General features: G+C 44.2%; 1 protein-coding gene across 1 annotated transcript in view; it reads right to left on the reverse strand.

Moving 5' to 3' along the window:
* The window catches only part of LOC149320196 (cGMP-dependent 3',5'-cyclic phosphodiesterase-like), a 396,832-nt gene that overhangs the window by 73,888 nt on the left and 305,411 nt on the right, over positions 1 to 17,533 (reverse strand). The window lies entirely within an intron of this gene.

Raw genomic sequence — 17,533 nt, forward strand, 5'->3', positions numbered from 1 at the left:
TACGATTCTATGATTAACAAATTAGGAAGCTGGACCAAAACTAACATAATGCATTTTAACAAGACAAAATGTAGGATTCTACACCTGAACAGTAAAAATGAAATGCACAGATACAGGATGGGGGAAACCTGGTTTAACAGGATTACATGTGAAAGGGATCTAGGAGTCCTAGTAGACCACAAGTTGAACATGAGTCAACAGTGCGATGTGGCCAATGGGATTCTGGGTAGCATCAATAGGAGTGTAGCATCTAGATTGAGGGAGGTAATAGTACCATATTGTTCTGCTTTGATCAAGCCTCATCTGGAATAATACTGTGTTTGGTTCTGTTCAGAAAGGATGTTGAGAAACTGGAGCATGTTCAATGGAGGGCCACCAAAATAGTGAAGGGTCTGGAAACCTATGAGGAACGACTTAGGGAGCTGGGGATGTTTAGACTTGAGAAGAGACAGTTAAGAGGGGATATGATAGCCTTGTTTAAATACTTGAAGGGATGTCATATTGAGGAGGGGGCAAGCTTGTTTTCTGCTGCTCCAGAGAACAGGACACAATGGAGCAATGGATGTAAGCTCCAGGAAAAGAAATTCCAGCTCAACATTAGGAGGAACGTCCTGAGAGTAAGGGCTGTTTGAGAGTGGATCACACTCCTTCCTTGGAGAGTGGTGGAGTCTCCTTCCTTGGAGGTCTTTAAGCAGAGGCTGGATGGCCATCTGCCGATGGAGATGCTTTGATTGAGAGTTCCTGCATGGCAGAATGGGGTTGGATTGGATGGCCCTTGTGGTTTCTTCCAGCTCTAGGATTCTATGTGGCTTTGGAGAACTTGAATAAGGAAGGCAAGTTGCATGTCACAAATGAGCCAAAGCATGAGACAAGGGGTGCTTCTGCACTGTAGAAATAATGCATTTTGGCACCACTTTAAGAGCTGTAATCCCCGAATTCCACAGCACTGAGCCACGGAAGTTAAAGTGGAGGCAAACTGCATTATTTCCGCAATGTGTATTAGACTGTTGCTTACAAACTGGATGGAGACACACATTCCTCCCTCCCTTGTAATGTTAGACCCCAACAGCGTCACCCACAGAAAGCAATTATTGCAGAGAGAGCTCGGTCGAACAAATGGAAGGCTCTCTTCACATGTCACGCCATTTGTTTGCAAAACTTGCTCCCTGCAGATGAGGTGGCAGCCCTCGCTCAGATGGCCTTAAATCAAAACAGGCCAAGCAGAGACTTTGGAAACTCTCTGAGTACAAGGGGACATTGAAGCATTTCATGTTTCAGACACCAAGACATTTAAGGCTCTGTGCAAAGTGAGGAGGGAAAACAATAAAGGAGATTTGCGGGTTAAACAGGTGCTAGGCAGTGGTCAGTACTGCTTGTTTATTTAATCTGGGAAGTAGCCGTTGATGAAGCTGAAAAGAGGGCACAATAAAGGCATACATTAGAGAGACCTGAGTCGCAAGAGAGGGAGAACTACAGAAACTTAAGATATTATGGCCAAACAAATGCAAAAAATGTCACTCTTGACTCATGGCAATGCTATGGATGAGACATCGCCAAGACACTCTGTCCTCCACTGCTTTGCTTAATTCCTGCAACCTCATAAAACCCATGGCGACCTCCTTCATAGAGTCTGTCTTCCATGGGGCCTGTGACCTTCCTCTCTTCATCTTTCCTTCCACCTTTCCTAACATTATTGTCTTTTCCAATAAGTCCTTCCTTCTCATGATGTGGCCAAAGTATGACTTTGGTCCTCTTGGCTTCTTCCAGGGAGGTTACTGGCTTGATTTGCTCTAGGAGCCCTTGGTTTGTCCTTTTGGCTGCTGTCTATGGGATCCTCAGCCCTCTTCTTCAGCCCAACATCTCAAATGAATGGATTTTCTTCCTACCATCTTTCTTAACTGTCCAGCTCTCACATTCATACATGGTAATAGGGACTACAATGGCTTGGATGATTCTAACTTTTGTGCTCAGTTGTATATCTTTGCATTTTAAGATATTTTCTAGATCTTTCATAGCTGTCCTTCCCATTCTTAATCTTCTTCTAATTTCCTGTCTGCAGTCCACATTTCTATCAATGTTTGATCCCAGGTATGGGAATTCTTTGACTATTTCTATTTCTTCATAGTCTAGGTTGAACTTGTGAAAGTCCTCCGTGGTCATTGTTTTTGTTTTCTTTATGTTCCACATTTGCACTTTCTTCTTTCATCTTCCTTAGTAGGTGTTCCGGGTCTGTGAGGTTTCCTATGGTGTCGTCTGTGTATCTTAGATTCTTAATATTCCTTCCTCCTATTTTCACTCCTCCTCTTTCTGTGTCCAAGCCTGCTTTTCTTACAATATGTTCTGCGTGTAACTTGATTAGATAGGGTGATAGGATGATTGGAATTCCCTGGTGCACTGCATTAGCCATCATAGTTTTGCCACTGCCACACCGCAGAATTAATGCAGTTTGACACCACTTTCATTGTCACAGCCCATTCCTATGGAATCCTGGGATTTGTAGCTTGTTGTGGCACCAGAACTCTTTGACAGAGAAGGCTAAATAGCTCAGAAAACTACAAATCCCCAAATTCCATCTCATTGAGCCATGGCAGTAAAACGGTGCCAAATTGCATTAATTCTACAGTGTAAATGCAGCTTCAGAGAAGCAAGGTAGATTTAGCCTGGAGAAAAGAAGGTTGATGGGGTGGTATGGAAGATATAGTGTGGGGTAGTGGTTTGTGTGTTGGACTACAACTCTGGAGACTAGAGTTCGATTCTCAGCTTAGCCATGAAACCCGCTGGCTCAGTTTGGGCAGGTCACATGCTCTTAGCCTCAAAGAAGGCAACGACAAACCTCCTTGAACCAAATCTTGCCAAGAAAACCCCATGATAGGTTTGCCTTGGGGTTGCCGTAAGTCGGAAATGACTTGAAGGCACACAAAAACAAGATGGTAGCTATATTTAAATACCTAACGCAGTGATACCCACACTTTGGTCCTCCAGATGTTCTGGACTTCAGCTCCCAGTGTTCCTGAAAGTTGACCAACCTGGCTAGGGCTTCTGGGAGCTGAAGTCCAAAACACCTGGAGGACCAAAGTGTGGAACCACTGATCTAAAGGGGTGCCATCATGTGGAAGATGTGTTTTCTGTTGTCCTAGAAGATAAGACCCAAACTGATGGGTTTAAAGTAAAAGAATAGTAGTCCAACTAAAAACTAGGAAGACCTTCCTGATAGTAAGAGCTGTGCAAGAGTGGAATGGACTGCTTGGAAGAGTGGTGGCCTCTCCTACTTTGGAGGTTTTTCAATAGACGTTGCATGGCACCTCTCAGAGGGCTAGACTGGATGGCCTTTTTGGGATCACTTTCACTTCCACCATTCCGTGGGTCATTCTGGATAAAGGCAGGCGGGTTATTAAAAGAAAGGGAGAAAGAGCATCCTTTTAGGGTCAAGGGAGGACGCTTGGATCTGGTGCCAACTCATCAACTCAGCGTCTTGTCATTTTTCAGCCACAGAGAATCTTAGCAGGGCTGGAGAAAAGATGAGCTGCTCGCCGCTCTCTGGGTCATTAGGCAGGACCCCAACACTCCTGGCAGTGACGGATATCACCCTTCGACACATCCATCCAAACATCATTATTCACATGGCGGTGAGAGGCTGCGCGTTAGCTATCACACATCTTCAGGCGGGTATCACAACAGAGGCATTATCGGTCACAGGGAGGGTTCACCAGCTGGAAAACCATTTCTAAGAGGTCACCTGGCTAGCTGTCTCACTGGTTGATTTCCATCCACACAGCTTACCTTTGCCAAGGCCAAAGTATCTCCTGTCCAGTCTGTCTAGGATGCCTGTAGCCTCATGTTCCTCATACCACCAGGCATGCCATCACAAAGATAAACTCTAGGGCAGGTGATCTGGCAGTTATCGCCAGGCACACGAGTGCGAAACACCTTGCCAGCAGTGGCCAAAGAAGGATTAACACCTGCACAGTGGCCAAAGAAGGGTTACTTTTATTTCTTCTGTAGGCCTTGCTAGATGCTTGATGCTTTAGGCTGGTGGTTCAAGGGTGCATGGGGGGGGGGGGGGGGCTAATATAGTTCTCCAACCTCTGCAAGTTCCCCATCCCTAATCAAAATGAATGCAAAGCTGTACAGCTTGTGCAGCACCAAAGTTTTCCTGCTCATATGTAGCTGCCTTGAATCTCATTTTGAGAGAAAGACAGGATATAAATCCAATAAATAAACAAATACTTCCCACTGAACTCTCTGAGGGTTAGCACCAGCCGTCAGCACATCAAACTCAATGGTTCTTACTAGTGCCAGCAGCCTTACTATAGCTCTCTACCATTCACAAATTCAAGAGTGTAGAAAGGATAGATGAAACCATTTCCCCCTTTCAATAACAGTTGCACTTTTCTCCCACCAATCACAGGTTCATTCCTTCTCATTTCCACATCGCTATGGGCAGTTTTTAAACAAGTGTACAGAAAAATGGGTGCGCATATACATAAAGCATTCATGCATTTTAAAACACATTTTCCACGCTCTTCGACATCATTTCCTGCAATGCCTTTAAATATTTTTTTGGAAGTGCAATTTTTCGACTGTACTGTTATATTTTTTTGGTATGCATTTTGACTTGGAAATGGTATCACACCATCTGGAGACGTGTGGAAAATGGATTCTAATGGCATTCTCATGCTTTGTGCATTAGTTCAGGAAATGCAAAGCAAATCGGTGCATATTAAAAAGTGAGCAAAATGATTTTCACCCCCCTGAACCAAAGGAGAAGACTTCACCTAGAATGTGGCAGGAGTGCTTTATCCTTTCTCTCCCGCAAATGCTCTCATCTCCTAATGGTTTCATCACAGGAATACAGAGGAGAGAAGGCTGAACTTCCTATCAGCTTTCGTGGACATGTGACAGATAAGCATGTGTAGCCACTGAGAGATGTTTTATGACGGGAAAGATCACTGGCCATAAATCAAAATCTAGTTGGAGATTGAAAGCATGGCAAGTGTCAGGTTTGGAGAAAATAGCATGCTTCACGCAGCTAGGCTTCAGTGGAGGCGACGTCTGTTTCCGTACCCAGCTGCCCTCAGCATGCCCTTGGTAGGACTTTATTCTGCATTCCCTTTCTGCAGCTAAGGGGACTGTGGATGCTGGTATCTGCATGCTCATGCTCTGAAACACAATTTCCTCCTCAGGGATGTAGCCAGGATTTTGGGAAGGGGGGGGTCCAGACTAAGTGCCACCATTATAATGGGGCTTGGGTGCGGCGGCGCAGCAGCACACACCATTCATTTTATCTAATGGAAGGGTGGGGTGGACCCCAAGAACCCCCCCCCCCCTTGGCTAAGTCCCTGCCCTCCTCTGAGGAAGGTCCTGTTCTTCATCAGGGACAGGGACTTTGATAATTTCCACAAAAGCAAGATAGCCCTGAAGAAGCTACAATCAAAATGTGGCTGTTGCTGGGGAGGAGCACAACTCCAATGCTGTTACCCCAAGGTCTGGCCCTCTGCACCCCTCTCCTTTTTCATTATCAAGGTGATATCAAAAGGATGCTTTAGGCAAGCAGCTGAGAGGGCACCCTCAACGCAGGAGACTAGCCATGATACCAGGCAATCTGACTGGCTCAGCATGGGAGAAGCTCAAGAGCACACATCCAGGACAGATCAGTTAAGATCTGAATCTGCATAATCACTTCACTTACAGCAGCAGAAAATAAGCTTGCTCCCTACTCAAATATTTAAACAAGGCTATCTTATCACCTCTTAACCTTCTCTTTTCCAGGCTAAACATTCCCAGCTCCCTAAGTCATTCCTCATAGGGCTTCATGGTTTCCAGACCTTTCACCATTTTGGTCGCCTTCCTCCGGACACAGTCCAGCTTCTCAACATCCTTTTTGAATTGTGATGCCCAGAACTGGGCACAATATTCCAGGTGGGGCCTGACCAGAGCAGAAGAGAGTAGGACTTTTACTTCCCTTGATCTAGACACTATACTTCTATTGATGCAGGGAAAGAAAGAAGGAGCAGGAAGACACCCATCACACCGCAGGACTTCCTGAGAAGTGGAACTGCAGTGGAAGGGACCTATCTGTCAAGAACTGCCTTTTCCCCAGAGTTTGGTAAACAAGTCTTCTGTATGGCAAAGAGTAAAACTGTATTTCAGAAAACCTAGAGGTGTTAGCAGGAAGACATCTGCAGACGGAAGTGCCGTCACCCATCAACACTGGCATGACTTTAACACTGGCCTATCCCTAATTTTTGCAGCCTTTTTTAAAATGTGTTTTAAGGAAGCCACCTTGGATCCCAGGCTGGAAAAAAGGCAGCATATAAATAAAGTAAAGAAATAAATAATACATCAATGGAGAGCCTGTTGATGGGTTTTGCCTCTCAGTGAAAAGGTGCACCATAGAAACAAGTGAGATGCAAAGCAACAGCAAGACGGAGATGCCGTCGTGTGGTAAATACCAACCAATGATTAGTCTTCACTGTTAAAAGAAAAAACAAAATTCAAGCAAACTTTAAAAGAAAACATTCAACAACAAACATATGGTGTCTACCATTCAACATTAAAAGGCAGTAGCTCTTCAATAATTTTCTGTTATACCTTTCATACCAATTGCATTCAATCCATACCTACTCTCCTATGCCCTCTTTAAAAAAAAAAGACTTACTTCTTTTAGCCTGTTAAAATTCCACTTTTCTAACCTCAAAGTCCTAAGATCCTGTGATTCTATGAATCTATAATTCTCTGGAGAAACTTTATCAACTTAAATGATGTTATTTCAACTCTGCTGCCCTCTTGGCGAGGAACAAAAGTTAAGTTTGCATCATCATCATCACCGTCATCACGATTAAATTTCGGCAAGAAACGATGTGGAAAAAAGGGCAGCCGCATTTGCATCTGATTGATATGTCGGTGGTGCTCTAGTCGTGGGAATAAGAGCCGGGCTTTTCCCACTAGGAAGTATGCGCAACCAATTCTGGTGCTTTTGTGCATAGCTGAGATGAGCCTTGCTGTCAAAGGGTAACAAAAGCCACACTTGCCAGAGACAAATGTTCCAATCTCATTCATCAGGTCTCGACATGTTCAAACAATGGGCAGCATTGGAGTCATGGAGTTCCTTTCCTTCAAAAACCCAAGAATAATGTATTTCAGATCTCCTTTATTTACATTTCAAATGCTTGATCCTCCAGAGCATCATAACATGATATTTTGTTGCCGGGAGGAAAAAAGAAAGAAAAGAAAAGACTTTTTAAATTATTATTCAGAACTAGAAGCTGTGATTTTTCATGACTCCGGCAGGTGCTTTTCATTCACACAAAATGCCCTTCCAAAACATGTTCGAAATAAAATAGTCACAAACATTGGAAAAACAACTCTGCTGATGTGGGTTGGAATCCAATGGGTTAGTTGCCACTAGAGTAGACCTATTGAATCAAGTGCTGAATGGTGAGTAAACACATAGGTAAATCCCACTGAATCAGGCTCACTCTGGTTAGAGCTAACAATAGGATTTAAGCCCTTATTTTCGTGGGATTGGCTTTATATACATCTGCACTGCAAAATTAATGCAGTTTGACACGGCTTTAATTGCCATGGGTCCATCCTATGGAATCCTGGGATTTGTAGTTTCTCGTGGCACCAGAGCTCTCTGACAGCAAAGGCAAAATACCTCATCAAACTACAGATCCCAGAATTCCATAGCATGGACCCATGGCAATTAAAGTGGTGTCAAAGTGCATTAACCCTGCAGTGCAGATGCAGCTCTTGTCACAGGATTAGTGTCGCTAGTTTTTCAAAGGAGCCATAGAGGACAGTCAAAATTCATAACACGCACACTTCAAAATCAGGAAGTAGCTATTAATAAGTTTGCGCTCTGCTGAAATACCAAAGTCTTGATTTCACTTCATTTAGCCATGTGTTTCCCCGCAAAATTAACATATTGTCCATATTCATTAACTGCATCATGCATACGTTTCTGTCTTTGCAAAGGAGCCACACTTAAAATGGGGATTTGGGCGACATCTTTTTCAGTTTATATAAAAGGAAAAGCTTTTTCAATTCCAAAAAAGGGGGCAACCTTGCCAACCCCATAAAAGAGGTGTTTTGCAGCCCTCAAATAAAGGGCATCCCTAGGTTGCTAGTTCAGGATTGTCTCAGACTTTGAGGCTGGCATCTTCCATGCTAGCATTCTCCAAAGATGCCAGCCATAGATGCTGGCGAAATGTCAGGAATAAATTCTTTGAGAACATGGCCACATCGCCTGAAAAACCCACAAAAACCTATGGATGCCGGCCATGAAAGCCTTTGACCTGTGGAAATACTTTTCAAATCACAGCAGATTAATGAATGAAGCCTTGCAAAGCAGAGTGAGCGGCTGCTCTGCCAGGTAAACTGGAGATTTACACTCAGCCCTTTCCTCTTGCCTAGAGGTGAGCCCTCTCCAACCAGAGAATGTGTATCCGCATCTTCAACCTGGGGATGACCCCAAAAAACTGGAGATTCAGGGCCTGGCCTTAAGACTGGTAACCCTTGACATCCCTATAATAATAAGAGACACCTGGCAACCCTTCATGGGACAGAAGACATATTGGTCTAGCATGTTTGGGAAAGCACTGGGCAAAGAATGGTCCATTTGCCAAGCATGGTCCCAAGCCCATTTCTGTAGCCCTATAAAGTTCTGCACCATTGCAAACCACTGTTTGTTTTTTGGCCAAAATAGCTAATAAAACACATGAACAGTGTGAATGGCCATTGTATTCTGGGGAACAGAGAAACAGGCCTGTTTTAGGCCTATGCAAACATGTTGGCTGGGGGATTTTAAGAAAAATGTTGTGGTTTGGGACCTTAAATCCAATTTCCACTTCCAAGCAGAGGAGGCCTACTGATGCCATGGCTGAATGGTAAGCCTAGTTTTGTTTTATGGGGGGTGGAGGGTGGGTGGGTTACAGTCATCTTTGAGCTATAGTAACTTGAAGAACTGCCAGGAGAACCTATTATCAGAAGCCCAAATCTTGCAAAAACTACTTTTGTACTTTGAACTCAGTTTGCAGCAATGAAAACAAGCCAAGAACAAAATGGGAAAGAGAGAGGAGGAGAGAAAAACCGGGACATTTTAAAAGCAAGTGAACAAGTGTGACAGCAGAGGATTAACTGGGAGTGTCTTTGTCAAACTGGGACAGAAGAAGGGTACAGGAGCCTCAGATTAGTCAGTTTTGGCTACTAGGGAGATTTCGGGTTGGATTTGCTCTCAGACGGATTTTATCTTTTTGGCAATCCATGCTATTTGCAGGAATTTCCTCCAGCATGACATTCAAAGAGCTGGATCTCCCCTGCTGCCCCTACTCTAGTTATCATTATGGTCCAGCTTTCACCACCTTACATAGAAATAGGAAATACCATAATAAAGATGATCCTGATTTTGGTATTCACAGCAGGATTAGCATTCAGGATTCCTGCCACGCAGTAATGCTTTCTTGGATGGCGAGTAATGATTCATCAACACTTGATTCATCTCACTTGATTTCCTGGGATGGCAGCAAGCAGTCACCGTAGATTAATATAGAATCACAGAATCACAGAGTTGGAAGAGAACTCCAAGGGGCCATCCAGTCCAACGCCATTCTGCCACGCAAGAACTCACAATCCAAACCTTCCCTAATAGACTAGAAAGCGGGGCCAAAGCTAATAAAATGAAATTCAACATGGATAAATGTAAGGTACTGTACTAAGGGCGGAAAAATGAAATGCACAGATATAGGATGGGGGAGACCTAGCTCAATGAGACTATGTATGAAAGGGATCTAGGAGCCTTAGTATACCACAAGTTGAACATGAGTCAACAGTGTGATATGGCAGCTAACAAGGCCAATGCGACTTTAGGCTGCATCAATAGAAGTATAGTGTCTAGATCAAGGGAAGTAATAGTGCCACTGTATTCTGCTTTGGTCAGAGTCCACCTGGAATAATCCTGTGTCCAGTTCTGGGCCCCACAATTCAAAAAAGATGTTGAGAAATTGGAGCTAGGAGGGTGACTAAATGATGAAGGGTCTGGAAACCATGCCCTACGAGGAACAACTCAGGGAGCTGGGGATGTTTAACCTGGAGAAGAGATAGTTAAGAGGTGATATGATAACCCTGTTTAAATACTTGAAGGGATGTCACATTGAGGAGGAAACAAGCTTGTTTTCTGCTGCTCCAGAGACTAGGACCCAGAACAATGGATGCAAGCTGCAGGAAAAGAGATTCCACCTCAACATTAGGAGGAGCTTCTTGACAGTAAGGGCTGTCCAGCACTGGAACACACTCCTTCGTTGGAGTGTAGTGGAATCTCCTTCCCTGGAGGTCTTTAAACACAGGCTGGGTGGCCATTTGTTGGGATGCTTTGATTGAGAGTTCCTGCATGGCAGAATGGGGTTGGACTGGATAGCCCTTGGGGTCTCTTCCAACTCTACAATTCTAGGATTCTAACTTGGGCAGATACAACTTCAGTGGCATCATCAGTTACCCTGGAGAAAACTGGTGTAGGGCAACCACTGTATAACTGGGAGTGGAGAATTAAATTCTGCACGCACCCATGTGGGATAAATATATCCACTTGAATGCTTTTCGGTTATCCAGCCAAGACATGGATGGTTCTGAGCATGTGGAGGCTGGAAGGTATGAAAGCAAAGCACATGCTGATGCCGAGAAAGCTTTCCTTTCGTCTGTCAGCTGTCCCAAAGCCATGCTCTTCATTTCCAGTCCTGTCCAATTAATTCTTCAAGAGGCTTGAGCTGCCAAACAGTGTTTGCTGTGAATCCCAGGCTCACAGGCTTTTAAAGCAAGCCACGCCAGGCCTTCCGATAGATCCAGGCCAACTGTTGTTGTTCTATACTGCTGAGCGCCAGCTGTTGTCATCAATGGACTCAGTTTGTGCCCACAGATGGCGGTACACTGAGAAACAAGGAACGGGGTTTTTAATGAAGTTTACATTGCTCTATCCTCCTCCTGGGCTCATAGAATCATAGAATGGGAAGAGACCTCAAAGGCAATCCAGTCCAGACCTCAGTTAGGTAAGAAGACATCACCAAGCACCTGTGACAGATGGCCATCCAGCCACTTCTTTGGAAACTTCCAAAGAATGAGATTCCAGCATCTTCCATGGCAGCTGCATCTTTCACTGTCAAACAGCTTTTACCATCAGGACGTTCTTCCTAATGTTTCGGTGAAATCTCCTTCCAGTAGTTTGAATCCATTGCCCCACGATCTAGAATTCACATCATGGAATTACATTGGGTCCTTGTTATCCGCTGGTTCCAGGACCCTCCCCCCCAAACAGGTAATAAAATCTGTGGATGCTCAGCTCAAGTCCCACTAAATATAATGGCACAGCAAAATTGTGTCCCTTACGTGAAATGGAAAATCAAGGTTTGCTATTTGGAATTTATAATTTTTTTTTAATATTTTCAATCCCCGGATATTGAATCCACGGATAAAAATTAATTAATTAATGTGGTTTGACACTGCTTTAACTATCATGGCTCCATCCAATGGAATGTTGGGATTTGTAGAATCATAGAATCAGTTCGCTGCGGCACCAGAGCTCTTTGACAGAGAAGGCTAGATATCTCAAAAACTACAAATCCCAGAATTCCATAGCATGGAGCCAGAGAAGTTAAAGTGGTGTGAAACTGCATTAATTCTGCAATGCAGATGCAGCTTTACTCTCTGGATGTTCTTCCCAATTTTTAGTCAGAATGTTCTGTTTTTGGATTTGGAACTGGAATCCACTTGGGCTCAGGTCTTTGGAAAAGCAAAAAACATTTAATCAGAAGATTCTGATTTAACAATTGGAATTGGAATTGGAATTGCAATCCATGGGTTCAGGTCTTTGGAAAAACGGAAAACAGTCAGAATATTTTGATAGAATAAATTGGAATTGCAATTGCAATTGAAACTAGAATCCACTTGGGTTCAGGTCTTTCGTAAAGCAAAAGACTGAAAGGTGACATGATAGCCATCTTTAAATATCAGAAGGGTTGTCAGATGGAGTGAGTTTGTTTTCTGCTTAGAATCATAGAATTCTATGATTCTAAGCAGAAAACAAACTGACTCTATCTGACAGCCCTTCTGATATTTAAAGATGGCTATCATGTCACCTTTCGGTCTTCTTGTCTCCAAGCCTGGGTCCTTTCCAACTGTATCTTTCCATGATTTTAATGATTCTTAAAAAGGAAATTTCCAAGCCTTGCACTGCAAAATGGTAAGAATAAGCTCAGGGCTGGCAGTGGAGGGAATCATTCCTGGGAATCCCATCTGTGGGATGGATGCCTTTGTGGATAACAAAGAGTCTCCAAATCTAATTTGGCTTCTTTGGTTCTGAACACATTTGCAGCAGGAGGCCAAGGAATTGGAAACCTCCCACTGCTCTGGAGGATCTGCTGCTCCTAACTTATCTTTTGTTCAGAGATCTGTAACTTTTCAAGCCCTAATTGCCAACTACTGGAGTCCCAGGGAGCGGACTTTAAGTGCAAAAAGACACAGCGCTAATGAAACATTAAAAAGGAACTTGGAAATAACATGGTTCAAAGAGAACGGGGACAAAGCAACAACTGTATAAAAGGATTGCAACCAAGAGATTAGAGAAAGGGACTCAACCACTTTAGTTGCTTCTGCAACAGACTGTGTGCATTGGTCCCTGGCATTGAACAGCCATGGAGAATGTTATGGGCCTCCTACTAGCCTTTGTTGTTGTTGTGTGCCTTCTAATCATTTCCAACTTGTGGCAACCCTAAGGTGACCCTATCATGGGGTTTACTGAGGCTGAGAATGTGTGACTTGCCCAAGACATGGCATGTTTTATCCAGATTTTCCTAGAGCCATAGACTTTTAGAAGGGACCCACAAAGGTCATGTAGTCCAATCCCCTGCCCTGCAAGAATCCACAGAAACCAGACCTCCTGAAAGATGCCTACCCAAACTCTGTTCAAAAACCTCCAACGAAGGCGAGACCACCACCCTCTGAGACAGTCCATTTTCCTTGCTTGTAATTTGGGTCCATTGTCTTGCAACCTGGGCTGCACCCGGACTGCAGAAATAATCCAGGTTGACACCACTTTAACTGCCACGGCTCAATGCTATGGGATTTTGTGAAGTGAGACACTGAGTCTTCCCCATGAAAGAGCTCTGGCGCCACAATAAGCTACAAATCCCAGGCTTCCATAGCATTAAAGTTAAAGTGGTGTCAACCTGGATTATTTCTGCAGTGTGGACACAACTTTAGCCTCTGGTGCTGGAGAACTGGGTATGATTAGTCTGCAGAAGAGACGGCTGAGAGGTAACTTGACAGTTTCCTTCAAATATCTCCAAAGGGGTGTCAGGTAGAAGATGGACTCTGGAGACCAGGGTTCGGTTCCCAGTGCAGCCATGAAGGCCACTGGGTGAATTTGGACATGTCACACGCTCTCAGCCTCAAGGGAAGGCAATGGCAAACCTCCTCTGAACAAATCTCATGAGAGGGTCACCATAAGCTGGAAATGACTTGAAGGCACACAACACATAACAGCTAGATATATTGTTCCCATTAGGGTAAATGAGACAAGTGGTTAAGATACATGGCGTAAGAAGGGTCTGGAAACCATCAAGCCCTATGAGGAGCGGCTTAGGAAGCAGGGTACATATAGTCTGGATAAGAAAAGGTTCAGAGGTGATATGATAGCCCTGTTTCAATGTTTGAAGGGTGTCATATAGAGCATAGAGCAAGCTTGTTTTCTGCTGCTCCAGAGACTAGAACACAGAACAATCGATGCAAGCTACAGAAAAAGAGATCCCAGCAAAACATTAGGAGGAACGTCCTGAGAGTAAGAGCTGTTCAACACCTCAAAGTGTGGTAGACTCTCCTTCTTCAGAGGTCTTTAAAGTGAGGCTGGATGGCCATCTGTTCGGGGTGCTTTGATTGTGAGTTCCTGCATGGCAGAAGAGTGTTCAACTGGATGGCCCTTTGGGTCTCTTCCAACTCTGTTATTCTGTTCTATGATTCTATGAAGATCTAACAGCTGATTTGCTACATTCTGTAAACTAATGAATGTAATGAATTCCTTATGAGCCAGAATGGTGTAGTGATTTGAGCTAGGACTCTGGAGACCAGGATTCGAATCTGGCTCAGCCATGGAAACCCAGTGGGTGACCTTAAGCAGGTCACACTCTCTCAGCATCAGAGGATGGCAACGGTAAATCGGCTCTGAACAAATTTTGCCAAGAAAACCCTGTGATGACCTTAAGTTGGAAACAACCTGCACCCAACAACAATGAATGCCTTACTTGCCATACACTTTAATGGAATGAAATGGAAGCAATTCCCCCAGATGCTCAGATGTCCACAGACATGTCCTAAAGGGGCTGGATAGGTTTGTATATCTATGATTTTATACAATAAGTAGCCTAAAGGATTACCAAAAAGCCTGCTCATCTTCCCATGTAAATATCCTGAGATTCCAAGAATGCTTAAGAATGCTTAAGTAGAGGGTTAGTATATAGAGAGATTTTGTAGCACCTTTGGGACTAACTAAAGAAAGAAGTTGGCAGTAAATTTAAGTCTATTTCCTCATCTGCATCTGAGGAAGCACACAAGTTTATGAAAGGCCATGCTGCCAACTTCTTTCTTTAGTTAGTCTCAAAGGTGCTACAAAATCTCTCTATATACTGATTCTGCAGACCTACACAGCTATATCTTGAATTCTACCACAAGTAGAGGGAGGATGTTAATGCTGCCTGTCTGGTTTTCTCCATCATCACAAGTTAGATGCCTAAGTGGCCAGAAGGTGATACTGGAACGTCAAAGAGAATCCAGATTATCTGATAAATCAGGGGTAGGCAACCTGTGGCCCGTGGGCCGGATGCGGCCCGGCAAGGCCTTGGGACTGGCCCCCGCCCAGTCCTGCCGCCGATTGCCACCAGAGCCTTTGGCCTCTCGCATGAGGACGTGGGGCTTTGGCCTATCAGGAGGAGGCGGGCAAGGGGGGGCAAACGGCAGGCAAGGGGGGCAAGGGGGGCAATTGTCTATAGAAGCCTCCGAAACATGCATTTATATTTTAAAAAATTTAAAAATCAGGAATTTTTTTTGCGTGTCCTCCATTTTTAAAAAAACTGTCCTCCATTTGAAATTTTTGTCCTACATTTGTCACAGTTTATTTATGTATTTAAATTTTTTTAAGTTATTTAATTATTTATTTTTTTGGCTTCGGCCCCCCAGTTGTCTGAGGGACAGCAACCCAGCCCCCGGCTCAAAAAGGTTGCCTACCCCTGTGATAAATGGTTGAAGGTCTCTCAGTCCCTAAGTCTAAAGAGATGGGATGAGGAATCACCCCTGTTTCTCTATTCCATTACCTCCAACTCTGTAGACAACCACTTTAAAATTTGGAGTAAAACACAGAACAGATTATTCCATCCACCACACAGACACACACATGGGAGCCATCAGCTGCCCATATCAGTGGAACTCGGTGACGTCTGGTTAGGTGTGCATTAAGACACCCAACAACCAGAGCTGTTAATATAGACTTGAAGGCTTTCATGGCTGGCATCCATAGTTTTTTGTGGGTTTTTTGTGCTATGTGGCCATGTTCTAGAAGAGTTTGTTCCTGATGTTTCGCCAGCCTCTGTGGCTGGCATCTTTAGAGAAAGGAGCCAGCCACAGATGCTGGCAAAATGTCAGGAACTCTTCTAGAACATGGCCACATAGACCGAAAAACCCACAAAAAACTATAGAGCTGTTAATATTGAGATGCTGTGCTTGTGGCTACTCAGCTCCAACCTGCCCTCAAGTCTGGGAGAGGTGCCAGTTGCCAGTGTTAGAAAAATAGCCTTGCCAGGTTGTTTATGGCCCCTGGCTGTTATCTACTGCAAACAAAGCCAGCAGCGGGCAGACAAACTGTTCCGCGCATTTCCACGGTGGCTCAGCAGCCAGTAGGAAAGTCTCCAGCACTGGGGAGGACTCGATCTCGGTCCTAGCAAGTTACATGTAATGCAGTTACCTGTTCCAGGTTTGCTGTTAATTGCTGTGAATCAGCTTCACATTATGGTGGCCCTATAAATGATAGGAAATGCAATGATGACATGGGGAATCCTTATTTTAGTATTCAACTATATAACTTTACACTTAAGGATCTTGTCCAGTATTTTCATAGGAGTTTTCAGACAAGGGAAACTGGAAGTATAATCCAATGGCAATCTGAGCGCAATCATGGGGTTTAATGTTATTGCGTGAGAGGTGATCACACGCAATTTCGGGCAATGGCAAGCTATTTTCCAGCAATGGGAAGTTAGTTTGAATGCAATTCGAATTCACGTAAATTTGCTGAACTAGCGAATTCACATGAATGCGTTCTGGCCCCACTTTCTTTTCATTCGAAATTAAGAGAAATTCCTCCTGTGGGATAAACTCCAAAGCTACCTTTCAAGTCTTCTTCCGATTTCTTAACTGCTTACTGCAAATCAATAAACTTTGGAAGGGGCATTTAATTGGGCAGGGAACCTCCAAAAGCTGGACATTTTACTCCATGCCATGACATCAATGCTCAAGTCAAGATTGCAGAGGCAAAACGGCACATGCAGCACCACTGTGCATGGATGTAGATTGTGTGTTGAGGCACGTTGCAAACAGATGGCAAGAGATCCCCTCCTCTGTGTCATAGAATCATAGAGTTGGAAGAGACCACAAGGGCCATCCACTCCAATCCCCAGCCATGCAGAAATTCACAATCAAAGCAGGTTTTAATTAATGTGTTTTAAGTGATGCTGTGCATTGTCGATTTGTTGTTGTTACCACCTTGAGCCATGGAGAGAGGCGGGTAAGAAATAAATAAATACTACTAGTATTATTGGGAGAGCCAGCATAGCATAGTGCTTTAAGTGTTGGACTATGACTGGAGATCAGGGTTCGAATCACAGCTCAGCCATGCAAACCAAATGGGTGACCTTGCACAAGCCCCCTCTGAAGAAACTTGCCAAGAAAATCTTGTGATAGGTTTGCCTTAGGGCTGCCATAAGTCAGAAAAAACTGGAAGGCACACAACAACAGATGATGATGATGATGATGATGATGATGATGTTGATGATGATGCTTAGCCACAGATGTCCTGATTTTCACCTGTGAAGTGCTGGAGGGTATGGGAGGAGAGAGACAGGGGAAGGAGATAGTAAAAGAGGAAGGGGAACCCTTGATGTACTCCACACCCCCATAACTTCCCTAAGTTCTGCAACTGGGTTATAAAGAGTCCCAAAGGGAGTGGTAGACATGGATCCACCATGGCATGGTACCCGCCGTCAACATCAACATGTGGTGGATTTTTATCAGCCTGGGGCTTTTTACAGGCACAAACCTCACGCCCAAGGCAAATGTTTGTTCACCAGGATGCTCCTTGCTCCAAAGTGCTTTTTATGGCTTCAGACACAGCAGAGTGCCACACCTTTTATAGCCCTTTCCTCCATTTAATGGCCTGTTTGCTCACAAGCCATTTAGCCCTCTTAACAGTCCTGGAGGGTGCTGCGGAGGTGTGGAAGAAGGT

The sequence above is a fragment of the Sceloporus occidentalis genome, unplaced genomic scaffold, assembly GCF_023333645.1.
Source record: "Sceloporus occidentalis isolate IW3139 unplaced genomic scaffold, rSceOcc1.0.p SCAF_2, whole genome shotgun sequence".
NCBI classification, from domain to species: domain Eukaryota; kingdom Metazoa; phylum Chordata; class Lepidosauria; order Squamata; family Phrynosomatidae; genus Sceloporus; species Sceloporus occidentalis.